The sequence below is a fragment of the Dendropsophus ebraccatus genome, chromosome 7, assembly GCF_027789765.1.
Source record: "Dendropsophus ebraccatus isolate aDenEbr1 chromosome 7, aDenEbr1.pat, whole genome shotgun sequence".
Classification (NCBI taxonomy): Eukaryota; Metazoa; Chordata; class Amphibia; order Anura; family Hylidae; genus Dendropsophus; species Dendropsophus ebraccatus.
The window spans coordinates 39578722-39592014 of NC_091460.1; positions in this window are offsets into that span (position 1 = coordinate 39578722).

The window sequence follows — 13293 nt, forward strand, 5'->3', positions numbered from 1 at the left end:
CCCAGCCTCTCCGCCTCTCACCTGCCCCCCCAGCCTCTCACCTGCCCCCCCAGCCTCTCCCCTGCCCCCCCAGCCTCTCCGCCTCTCACCTGCCCCCCAGCCTCTCCCCTGCCCCCCTGCAGCCTCTCCCTGCCCCCCCAGCCTCTCCGCCTCTCACCTGCCCCCCCCAGCCTCTCCCCTGCCCCCCCAGCCTCTCCGCCTCTCCCCTGCCCCCCCAGCCTCTCACCTGCCCCTCAGCCTCTCACCTGCCCCCCCAGCCTATCACCTGCCCCTCAGCCTCTCCGCCTCTCACCTGCCCCCCCAGCCTCTCACCTGCCCCTCAGCCTCTCACCTGCCCCCCAGCCTCTCACCTGCCCCCCAGCCTCTCACCTGCCCCCCCAGCCTCTCACCTGCCCCCCAGCCTCTCACCTGCCCCCCAGCCTCTCCACCTAACCATCAGCCTCTCACCTGCCCCTCAGCCTCTCACCTGCCCCCCCAGCCTCTCACCTGCCCCCCAGCCTCTCACCTGCCCCCCCAGCCTCTCACCTGCCCCCCCAGCCTCTCACCTGCCCCTCAGCCTCTCACCTGCCCCTCAGCCTCTCACCTGCCCCCCCAGCCTCTCACCTGCCCCTCAGCCTCTCACCTGCCTCCCCAGCCTCTCCCCTGCCCTCCAGCCTCTCCCCTGCCCCCCCAGCCTCTCCGCCTCTCACCTGCCCCCCAGCCTCTCCCCTGCCCCCCCTGCAGCCTCTCCCCTGCCCCCCCAGCCTCTCCGCCTCTCACCTGCCCCCCCCCAGCCTCTCCCCTGCCCCCCCAGCCTCTCCGCCTCTCCCCTGCCCCCCCAGCCTCTCACCTGCCCCCCAGCCTCTCACCTGCCCCCCAGCCTCTCCACCTAACCATCAGCCTCTCACCTGCCCCCCCAGCCTCTCACCTGCCCCCCCAGCCTCTCACCTGCCCCTCAGCCTCTCACCTGCCCCCCCAGCCTCTCACCTGCCCCTCAGCCTCTCCCCTGCCCCCCCAGCCTCTCCGCCTCTCCCCTGCCCCCCCAGCCTCTCACCTGCCCCTCAGCCTCTCACCTGCCCCTCAGCCTCTCACCTGCCCCCCCAGCCTCTCACCTGCCCCTCAGCCTCTCACCTGCCCCTCAGCCTCTCACCTGCCCCCCCAGCCTCTCACCTGCCCCCCCCAGCCTCTCACCTGCCCCTCAGCCTCTCCCCTGCCCCCCTGCAGCCTCTCCCCTCCCCCCCCCCAGCCTCTCCCCTGCCCCCCCCCAGCCTCTCCCCTGCCCCCCCAGCCTCTCCGCCTCTCACCTGCCCCTCAGCCTCTCACCTGCCCCCCAGCCTCTCCCCTGCCCCCCTGCAGCCCCTCCCCTGCCCCCCAGCCTCTCCGCCTCTCACCTGCCCCCCAGCCTCTCCCCTGCCCCCCTGCAGCCTCTCCCCTGCCCCCCCAGCCTCTCCGCCTCTCACCTGCCCCCCAGCCTCTCCCCTGCCCCCCTGTAGCCTCTCCTCTGCCCCCCCAGCCTCTCCGCCTCTCACCTGCCCCCCCAGCCTCTCACCTGCCCCCTCAGCCTCTCACCTGCCCCCCAGCCTCTCCCCTGCCCCCCCCAGCCTCTCCCCTGCCCCCCCCCAGCCTTTCCCCTGCCCCCCCAGACTCTCCCCCTAACCCTCAGCCTCTCCCCTGGTCCCCAGCCTCTCCCCTGGTCCCCAGCCTCTCCCCCCTGCATTCTCAGCCTCTCCCCTGCCCCCAGCCTCTCTCCCCTGCATTCTCAGCTGCTCCCCAGCCTCCCAGCCCCTTCCCCTGACCCACAGCTTCTCCCTCTGACCCCAGCCTCTCCCCCTGAATCCCAGCTTCTTCCCTGCCCCCTACCGCTCCCCCTGACCCCCAGCCTCTCCCCCTGAGCCCCAGCCCCCCCTGAACCCCAGCTTCTCCCCTGCCACCCTAGCTGCCCCTCCCTGCTGGTCCCCTGCCCCCCAGCTGCTCTCCCTTTCCCCCAGCTGCTCTCTCTTTCCCCCAGCTGCCTCCCTTCCCCAGTCACCCCCAGTTGCCTCCCTTCCTCAGTCACCCCTAGCTGCCCCCCTTCCCCTGTCACCCCCAGCTGCCCCCCTTCCCCAGTCCCCCTGTCGCCCCAGCTGCCTCCCTTTCCCAGTCACCCCCAGCTGCCTCCCTTTCCCAGCCCCCCCCCAGCTGCCCTCCTGCCCCAGTCACCCCCAGCTGCCCCTGCAGACAAGTTGTGGTCGGAGAAGTCTTCATGATGCTGCGCCAGATGGAGAAGAAAGCAAAAAGTTAGCGACGGCAATCGGAGAAGACGTCACCTGTGAGTCATTAGTAACTGCACTGTAATCACTTCTATAGTGTGCAGAGCCTGTGTACCATTGGGGTCTATAAGGGTCAGTTTATTGTTTGCGGTAGTGTACTGACACAGCCCTGCGGTCACTACAGTACACTAGTGCAAACTTTTAAACTAGGACCCAACTACAAGAGCTGCAGGCACTACAACTCCCAGCATATCCTGAGGGCTGCAGACTGTCAGTACTTGCTGGGAGTTGTAGTGCCTGGAGCTGTTGTAGTTGGGTCCTAGGTGCATCATACACTGGATGCTTTGTGGCATATAAGAATACATAGATCTGTGGGGGCTCAGTGTGTGGAAGTGACCCCAGAACATCACTAATAGGGGATAGAACAACAACATCTCCCCCTACCATATTAGTGATGTTCTGGGGTCACGTCCCTGCACTGAGCCCCCACAGATCTATGTATTCTGATCTCCCGCAACGCCTCCAGGACCCAACTACAACAGCTGTAGGCACTACAACTCCCAGAACAGTCTGCAGCCCTCAGGATATGCTGGGAGTTGTAGTGCCTGCAGCTGTTGTAGTTGGGTCCTAGGTGCATCATACACTGGATGCTTTGTGGCATATAAGTATACATAGATCTGTGGGGGCTCAGTGTAGGGAAGTGACCCCAGAACATCACTAATAAGATATTGGGGGAGATGTTTTTGTTCTATCCCCTATTAGTAATGTTCTGGGGTCACTTCCCTGCACTGAGCCCCCACAGATCTATGTATTCTTATATGCCACAAAGCATTCAGTGTATAGGACCCAACTACAACAGCTGCAGGCACTACAACTCCCAGCATGTACTGACAGTCTGCAGCCCTCAGGATATGCTGGGAGTTGTAGTAAAGTACAATCCTATGATAACTGCGGCTGTAGACAGATGTATTGCTGGACCCTCAGGGCTGATGGTTGTCACCCACAGATTGCAGCCACCAGGAGACTCTGCACACAGTGATTTATTACAGGGTTGTCCTCTCAGAGACTACAACTCCCAGCATACCCTGAGAGCTGTATAAATGTAGGGATTTGTCACAGATACAGATGAATTCAGGAAAGGAGCGGGGTCAGCATGTCGTGTCTCACTAGTTGTATATTGGTGGCTCCAGGTCCCCCAGTCCAACACTGGACAGAACCAGTCCCCCGGCCTCCTTCCTTCCTCCATCACGTCTGTTTGATGAGAACAGCAGGCATCAAGCAGAGCGGCACCCAAGTGCCAGGGTATATACCATGCATGTACAGTAACGGCGCGGCGGGGGGGGGGGGGGGGTGGGGGGGGGCGCCTCTGCGTGCAAAGTGCCTAGGGCAGCATGAACTCTAAATACAGGCCTGGGTAGAGAGGAAAACTTTGGAAACTTTGAAAAACTTTATTGAAATGCTGTTACCTGGGCTTGAGGCTGCCTATGTGTTTTCTGCAGAACAGCCCTATTCACATACATGGAATTGAGTTTTAAGTCGAGAACATTTCTGCAACCCATGGCTGCCTGTAAGTATACCCTTATGCATCATTATGTATAATCATGGAGGATTAACGTGTCCTTCACGACTAGTGCTGAAAAACACTGTTATAGGCGATCCTTTTCCATGGGCAGTATTAGATCATTTCAAGGTTAGAGAGGGGCGCCTCTCTATTATAGTACCCATACACAGAAGAAGAAGGTTGGCTGGTCAGCTGGCCATCTATGTGTATGGGGCTGGCCTGAATCTCTCCACTGATGATAGTGGGGAAGAGAATAAGGCATGTCAAATTTCAGTGCAATCCAGTGATGGCTGGCAGCGGCTTATTCCCCTTTTCCCATCGAGAACTCATGCACACTTGGATGAACCAGGTATGGGGAAGGTGGGATGGGAGTAATAGTTGTTAGCTTATTTGGCCAACAGCTATTGAAAGTCATGGCCACCTCTAGCCACAACAACAGTACTAATTCTCTGAGAGAAGAGCTGTGGAAAGATTACTTTCGAAGAGCTTTCAGCTAGTGGTTCTAGGTTATTTCAAGACTGGAGGTAGCAGTACTAAGGTTGTCAAGAATCAAGTCAGTTGGCATAGACTGCTCCGGTGTCAAAGTGTGTGCAGTCTATAGGTTATCCTACTTAAAGGGGTAAAAAAACAAATTTGTAAATTATTTCATATTAAAAAATGTAAGCTTCCCAGTACTTATCAAGGGCTGTATGTCCTGCAGGAAGTGGTGTATTCTTTCCAGTCTGACACAGTGCTCTCTGCTGCCACCTCTGTCTGTGTCAGGAACTGTCCAGAGCAGGTGAGGTTTTCTATGTAGATTTGTTATTGCTCTGGACAGTTCCTGTCACGGACAGAGGTGACAGCAGAGAGCACTGTGTCAGACTGAACAGAATACACCACTTCCTGACGGGCCCACAGCAGAAGATAAGTACTGGAAGACTTGAGATTTTTCAAGAGAAGTAAATTACAAATCTATATAACTTTCTGTAACCAGTAGACTTGATTTTTTTTCCCTCTGGAGTACCCCTTTAATTATATATCAATAGCAAATTCAGCTCTGTTACATCTGTAAATTTCATAACCTGCACTAAATTAAAGCTAGTGAATCTGCAAGCCATCTGCTAGGGCACGTGCTTCCAAAACTCATCGTCCTGATCCTGAATCACACTTGTATGTTTTTTTATATGATACAAATTAGTTGCAGTGCATTGCCTCTTTATAGTGCTAATGGACTGGGACTGGATATAGTGAAGTAGATGGTGGAGTAGCAGTAATGACTATCCAAATGTGTCCTGTGAGGTGGTATAAGGTGAAAGCCCTGTGTAAGAGGTCACTTATACTAACTAAGGAGCAGACCTTGTATCCATTCTTATTGTCTTACAAGTGGTTGATTGAAGTTCTTATTAATTCTGTACACAGAGCGGTACTGGCTGGCTCATCGATACAGTCTATTCCGGCCAAGTACTTCTAATTCTCTAAAGTATGGCTACCTACTTGGATCGCATACACTGCGTCCATACTGTAATACTTTATGGTTTTAGAGAAGGTCTCACCACTAAACAGGAACATGCTGAGATTATAGAGGAATGTCAGTCCATGGCCAAACAAAACAAGCCAAAGTGAAGGAGCGCCGCCGCAATGATGGGATCTGGGCTGCAAACCTTACTCCGCGTTTTAACCATTTCTGTCCCTTTTGTTTCGTGACTGACGATAATGCAGATAAACTCCATAGGAGCCCTGTTGTAAAGAAGGTAAATAATGCAAGTTTTGCTACATTATTAGCCTACTTTTCCTGCAGATCCTGTGAATGGACCCTTAAGTATGCAAATAAAACAAGTGCATTTATTTGTCTGGTTAAAGGGGAATTCGGGGTAGAGGTTAAAAAAAAAATGAAACTTTTGCAGAAGCATAACTTACCTATCTATCCCAGTGTTGATAATACAGTGTTGCTCTGTATTGTGTTTCTGGTTATGCAGTTCCTGGTTGAGCAGTTCCCAGAATGCAGTACTGGTTGTTCATCAAAGTCCACAGTCCTTGCTGCACCTGCTTCTGGCTGGTCAGAGATGGTGAATCACTCAGGGGATTGGGGGATCCAGCCAAGCCTCCTGTGACATCACGCCCTGCCCTCTGTCTGCATCATCAGCCTATGCTCAGCAAACACACACAATGTGAGACAGAGGCATGGAAGATTTGTCTCCTAAGGTGGGAGAGCAGTGAGAGCAGGAGACAATGTAAATTGGCACAGGGGCCATTTTTCTTCACTTCCTGGATTTCTATCAGCCAACAGATATGGTAATACATTATATAGACACATCTATATAACTTTTAATGTACTTTTAATAGAATTTTTTTTTCCTTATGTGGAGTTCCCCTTTAAGCTTTACATGGTACATTTTATAGGCTTGATCTTCCACTAGTTGGTGGTCTATGCAGTATGCAGATCTAATAATTTTAGTAGTGTCTTTGCAGTCTTTATGTGCCTCTGTTGTATGAACTTACTACCCCCCCCCCCCCACACACATTTTATTCCTTCGTCCTCCCTTCTCTCTGCAGACTTGTATTAGCAAAATATAATCTGATCTCTCAGTGAACTATCTGTTTTCTCCACAGACTTGTATTGGCAACATGTAACCTGATCTCTAACATGGAACGATCAGAGGGAGCAAGCGAGCGGCGATCTGTCAGGTCAGTGGTCGCTTGCTCCTTGTTCCCTGCTCGCTGCTGGTGCTATTACACGCACTGACAGCAAGTGGCGGCGGAGCATGTCGGCTGATCATTGCCTTTTATTACATAAAGTGATTATTGGCCAATAATTGCTTCATGTAAAAGGGCCTTATGTAATCTCCCGTTTCTTCCGAGTGAATGAAAGTTTAATGGGGAGAGGGGATACCTGATAAGAGGGGAAAAGAGAACTTTTCTCTGATAAGATATATTACACATTTTCTTATATTCAGCTTTTACTATGGATTTACTCAACATTCATTGAAACATCAATGAGCCAAAACTTGCTGCTAAGGACGTGTTCATAGCTTTATATACAAATAATGTCTAGACAGGCAACAAGCCATTGAAATTGTAAACATTTATGGAAGAACCCTCCCTAGATTATTGGCTTCAGATTTCTTTTCACCCTGTGTTATTCTGCTGCTATGTGTGTTCTCTGTTCATGGAAATGATATATGTTACAATGTTGTAGACTATATGCAGTGATTCCAATACAGGACTGTGGCTTATAGAACAGATGTAAGCTTCAGTGGCCAATGCACAGCAGCAGTCCGTGCAGAATACGTCTTGTTCACATTAAATTACACACATCTGTAATAAAGGATTGAGTTCAACTTCTTTAAGAAATACCAGCAATAAAAACTGAGAACATTTGGACCCCATTGTGATTCCTCCATGTAATTGAAGATAACCATTTATTCCTGTTTAGAGAGACAACAGCTCAATGTGATTGTAAGTGAATCCGCCCAGGGATCTTGTCTCCTGCCAGGGGCCCGATTAATGTCAGGGTGAGATGGAACTGTTTATAAAGTATTTTATGGACTCACAGTATTTTCCATTCCAAGCACTTTGTGATATCTCACAGGTTCAGGCTACAGAGATCCCTGCAGCGAGATGTTGTACTGATCTAAATCAGATGATTGTTAGGAGTGTTCTGCGCCTTCTTAGGTCCTTGCCATTCCCGGTGACCTCGTGTGCTGTGCATTCTGGGGCCAAAGTGTCTACAATATTCTATATAAAGTGTACGCACAATTTATTCATTTTCCTCCTTTGCAGGTATAACAGCTTTCACTCTTCTGTAAAGACTTTTAGGTGTCTGTGTTTTTACTCTTCCAAATTAAACATATGTGAGGTCACCAATGTTGGATGATGGCCCAGAGTTACAATTTTTATTCTAGTTCATCCTAAAGATATTGGATTGGGTTCAGGTCAGGGCTTAGTGCAACCAGTCCTTTTAGACCAGACTCCCCCTCCATGCCTTTATGTACCTTGCTTTGTGCACTGGGGGACAGTCATTCTGGAATAGTAAAGGGCTAAACCCAAACTGTTCAAAATTCACAAAAATTTGCTTTCATCAGAACTTAAAAGGGTTATCCACCTAAGAGCTAAAAATGAAATATTAGCTGCTCTTAATCACCAAGTCCCCTCAGTATTTTGAGCTGTCTCCTGTCTTTTTAGCTGCTGCCATTCCTGAGTTACAAGTTTTTCTAAAAGCCAATCCGAATCCAAGATGGCGTCAGCCAGGAAACTACATTTCCCATCATGCATCTTCCTGATTGGTCTGTTTGCATAGTCGCCCCCTTAGCTTTCTTTCCTGCCCACTGGAAACACAGGACTGTTTTTTTCACTAATTTTACATCAAATCACCCCAGTATGTATTCCATACTAGCTGATCATGTAGCAGAGCTGACGTACGCATGGTGTAGTAGAGCCAATGCGCACAATGTGTAGCTATCTGCTGAATAAAGGGCATCTGGGGGTTGGGGGTGTAGTGTAGATTTAGATCTCTGCTTGCTAACTATGAATGAAAATATATAGATATTACTGCATTCACTGACAGCAAGCAGAGATAGAACTATACCTTTTCATATTACCGAGACCTAGGCTCAGGGACACATGTAAGTCAATGGAAGCAGCATATTCACTGGAAGCGAAGAGGTGCAGATGATGTCTCCAGATGATGTTACCGGGTTTGTGTTTACAATGGGAGAGGGGAAGAGGGAACTCATTGTTGTCAGAGTGGACACAGAGAACATGAATTTAGACATCCAGAGCTGATAAGAATGAGAAAAAACAGGGAAAGGGTCCAAGATAGGTTATACATGTATATTAGCCATAAGGTGGCATTGGGAAGAGGGATCATTTAAAATATTGTTTTTATTACCTGGATAACCCCTTTAAGCCAAATGCTCGGCCAAGCCTATTTTCCTAATACAATGCAATGGAGTGAAAGTCTGCTTGTCAGATGTTGGCTACTGTGTGGGTCAAGTGGAAGCCATGGCCCAGGGAGGAGATGGGCTCCTCCACCAGTAGAGGTTTGGACATGTTTTTTTCTTTTATTGGAGTTTCCCTTAGGTCAGTGATTAACCTTCCACTATTTAATCGCTCAGCAGTGAACTGTGAGAGTATTCAGTGTGTGAGCTCTGGGCTATGAAATCCCTTGCAGATGTCACCATGACATAATAAATACTGGGAGTGGACTCCATCTGTAACACCAAGTATCCCATTCATACATGTGTTTTCTACATCATGGCACCAGCTAGGAGGCTCCTGTGCCTCATCCATGAAGCCGGGTCCAGCGCTAGTAAGAGCCATTACTGAGAAGGGAAACAGTGAGTCACACTCGGGTGATCCATGGATGAAGAATGAGAAGGCTCAGCTCATCTGGTCGGAGGCTGTAAGAATTTATTAGGTTTTATTGTGTAAAACCACATTTTGTTCTGTATTTATTACAGCAAATGTAAACTCAGGTGAGGAATAACAGATCCAGTGTAACGTGATGTATTAAGATGTAGTCTAGATTCAGACTGACCATGGATGCTCTGGTTACTATATAATTAATATAGTGTGAGCCAGATGGGCAATACTGGCCTCTATCCACAGCATTGTTTACAATGGTAGCACATAGAAAATGATATACAGGTGATAATGGTATAATTCTCCAGTCTAATGCATTATAAGGGCATGACCAGACCATCAGAGGATACCCCGAAGGATCAGCCCCTGACACAGTCATGTACTCCCAATACAACTAGGTCCAGCAAAAAACGAGCACATCATGTCATATCTAATCACTTGTTACTAGGGTCTGTTTCTCATGGGATGATCAGTAATAACCTATTAGATGTTATTGATAATTTGTCTTCTGTGTGAAAGGATAACAACAATGATTAAGATGGAACTATAAATAGACATATATGTGTTCTGTATAGATGATAGGTGGGTCTTTTACACCCTAGTCCTTGAATACACAAAGCACAAGAAACCATTATGTTCTGGTAAGACTGAAACCCTTTCATATGCATAGTAGGGAATATAGAAACAAAATAGATAAGGGGCTTGTTCAGTTGCCCCTCTATGAGTCAAGATGGAGTCAAATGCTATATATATATATATATATATATATATATATATATATATATATATATATATATAGTGGTACCTTGGTTTAAGAGTAAATTGGATTAAGAGCATTTTGGTTTAATAGCTCACAGTTTTTCAAAATTGTGACTTGGTTTACTAGCTTTGCTTTGGTTTAAGAGGTCCCTGTACTGGGTGGGAGGGGTAGTGGAGGGGGGGGGGCATGGTCTGCATAGCGGGGTCTACAGCACTGTACTCTGATCCAGGAAGTCTCCCTCACCTTCCAAATCATAGCAGATCCACTTCAGGCTGGGGCTTGCATCAGGGGACAGGACTGTGACAGAGTGCTGCTAAACTGTGCTCACTGTACACCCTGATCATTCCTTCTTGCTCCCTGCAGTCTCTGTCCGCCCTTGTGTTTCCCATCCTCTCCATTATGGGGATCGGCATCTCCATCCTGTGTCCACAAACTGCTGCTGTACTTTCAGGTATATGCCCTTAATATACATTATACACCACATGCTGATCACTATACTGAACAGTAACTTATAATATCACATATTCAGCTGTTTCTGAATGTTTGTTTCATTTGTATTACATGTTATTCAGAATAAAAAATCATTATTTTTGGGCTGTGGAACCAATTTTCTGCATTTCTATGATTTCTTATGGGAAGTTTTGCTTTGGTTTCAGAGCGGATTTGGATTACAAGCGCGGTCCTGGAACAAATTATGCTCGTAATCCAAGGCACCGCTGTATACCCTCTATTCTTGTGCAATGTAGTTAAAGGGAATTCCGTTTTAGTTTTTTTTCCCCTTCTTTTTAAAAGTTGAGTTAAAAATTACGTAACTATACTCAAATGGTGGAATGGTGAGGAATTGTTGTCTGTTACCAAGAGCAACCAGAATTCTGAAGGGTCTTTTGTATATAAATGGAGATTATCTAAAATAATAATAATGATCTAGAATATAATACCTTATTTTATTCCTATACTGCTATATTAAAGGGGTGTAGGAGGAAAGTAATGGGAAACAGGACACTAACAATTTCTGTTACAGTATCCTGTATCCAGGCTGCAGCCGCATCTTATTATGCCATGTTTACTATATCCTTATCCCTATTTCCTGTATGAAATTAGATGACATAAGACACGATGACTGAAAATAGTGCACTAAAAAACTTGTATTTTTGTCCTCTTATTTGTCTCGGCCGATAGAATTCAGACTCTACTAGTGTGTATCTGAGGGTGTGGACCAAAGCTGGAAAAAAAACAACAATCGTGTTTACACTATGGGCTCATTTATCAAAACCGGGTTTGTTTCCCTTCTTCTAAGTCACAGTGCAAAACTTACAAAACCTTTGAAAAGTTTTATTTCAAATATATTCCTTCTCCGTAAACCAGGCCCTGCTGGTACTATACTACTTGGTTAAAGCTCAGTAACATAACATATCACTCAGAATTCAAAGAGCGGTGATAAAGAGTGTCTTTCACTCTGGAGGACCTGCCCTGTCCTGCATATATCTGATAGCTAATTGATTTAATTGGGCACAGTGTAATACTGCGATTCTCCTGTGGAGGCGCTGCAGGGAAAGTGAGCACAGGTTTTCACACAAATTGTTGGGAGTTCTAAATAGAACAGCAGATACGCAGCAGATCTGCAGCAGATTTGGTGGTGCAGATTTGATGCTGTGTTCAGTTATTTAGATCTAATCAGCTGCGTATTTGTTGCGTACTTGCTGCGTATCGCAGCAGTAAATACGCTGCTTATACGGCGTGTGTGTTTATACCCTTAATCAGTTTTTCTTACCTCACATGGTAACTGTTACATGATTCTTCTAATCCTCGGTCCATTCTTTGAATTGAACTTAAATTTGTCTTTTCTGCGTCGCTGCATCCTGACTGATTTTTGTTGTGACGGCTCCCAACTCCATTCCAGACTTTCCTTCAGCTTCATCAACATGTAAAGGGGAACTCCAGGGCATAAGAAATGTTTCTGTTGCCAGAAAGTTCTACAGATTTGCTATTTACTTGTATTAAAAGTTAAAAGGAGAAGCCCGGTGAATTTTTTTTATTAAAGTATTGTATTGCCCTCCAAAAGTTATACAAATCCCCAATATCTACTTATTACAGGAAATGCTTTTAAAGGGCTTTTATCCCTGCACTTCCTACTGCATCAAGGCTTCACTTCCTGGATAACATGGTGATGTCACTTCCTGGATAACATGGTGATGTCACGACCCGACTCCCAGAGCTGTGCGGGCTGTGGCTGCTGGAGAGGATGATGGCAGGGGGACACTGAGGGACACAGGGCACTGGAGGGACACTGAGCATCCCCCTGCCATCATCCTCTCCAGCAGCCACAGCCCGCACAGCTCTGGGAGTCGGGTCGTGACATCACCATGTTATCCAGGAAGTGAAGCCTTGATGCAGTAGTAAGTGCAGGGAAAAATCACTTTATAAGCATTTCCCATAATAAGTGTAAATTGGTGATTTGTATAACTTTGGGGGGCAATACAATACTTTAATAAAAAAAAAAATTCTGGACTTCTCCTTTAAGTCTTCCAGTATTTGGTCCATGACAGGAACTGTCCAGAACAGGAAAGGTTTTTCTATGGGGATTTACTGCTGCTCTGGACAGTTCCTGACATGGACAGAGGTGGCAGCAGAGAGCGCTGTGTCAGACTGGAAACAGAATTTATAAATCTCTATAACTTTCTGCCACCACTTAAAGGGAACCAATCATAAGGATTTAGGGTTATGAGTTCCAATAATGATGTCCTGAAGAATACTGCCGCATTTCCATGCGTCATATAGACTGCTAGTTTGCTGTTGCCTCCATCTCTCCGGATATGTCGTTTTATTCCTCCCTTGCTGTATGCAGATCAACGCTAGCTAGTCATGTGGGCGGCGTCTCTCCTACCTAGTCACGGCCCCCCGGGCTGTAATCACTCCCCTCCGTGCAGTAACCCCGCCTCTGAATGATGTAGGAGGCTCCTGGCCTGTGAATCATGTCCAGAGAGACGGGTTTACAGCACAGAGGGGAGTGATTACGGCTGTGACTAGTTAAGGGGATAAGACGCCGCTCACATGATTAGTTAGTGCCGATCTGCATAAATGTACACATTGCAAATTAAATTGACTGATGAGAAGGGTGGTCCCAGAGAGAGAGACTCTGTCATTAATCAATTTAAGGACACTGATTGGTATTGCACGGCCGCCCAAAAGGGAACTCTGGGAGCACTCCCAATATCTTAAGCTTTTCCCTTTCTCTGTTAAAGACAATTCTCTCCATTCTATTGGTAGCATATTTGAATATCTGACATCTATACCATGTTTTAAGGTGATATTATAGGTTACTGTTTTTCTACCTATGTTTTTGGTAAGACTACATTGTATTGTATATGATAATATATCTTTTAAGGTTATTACAAAGGCTCATT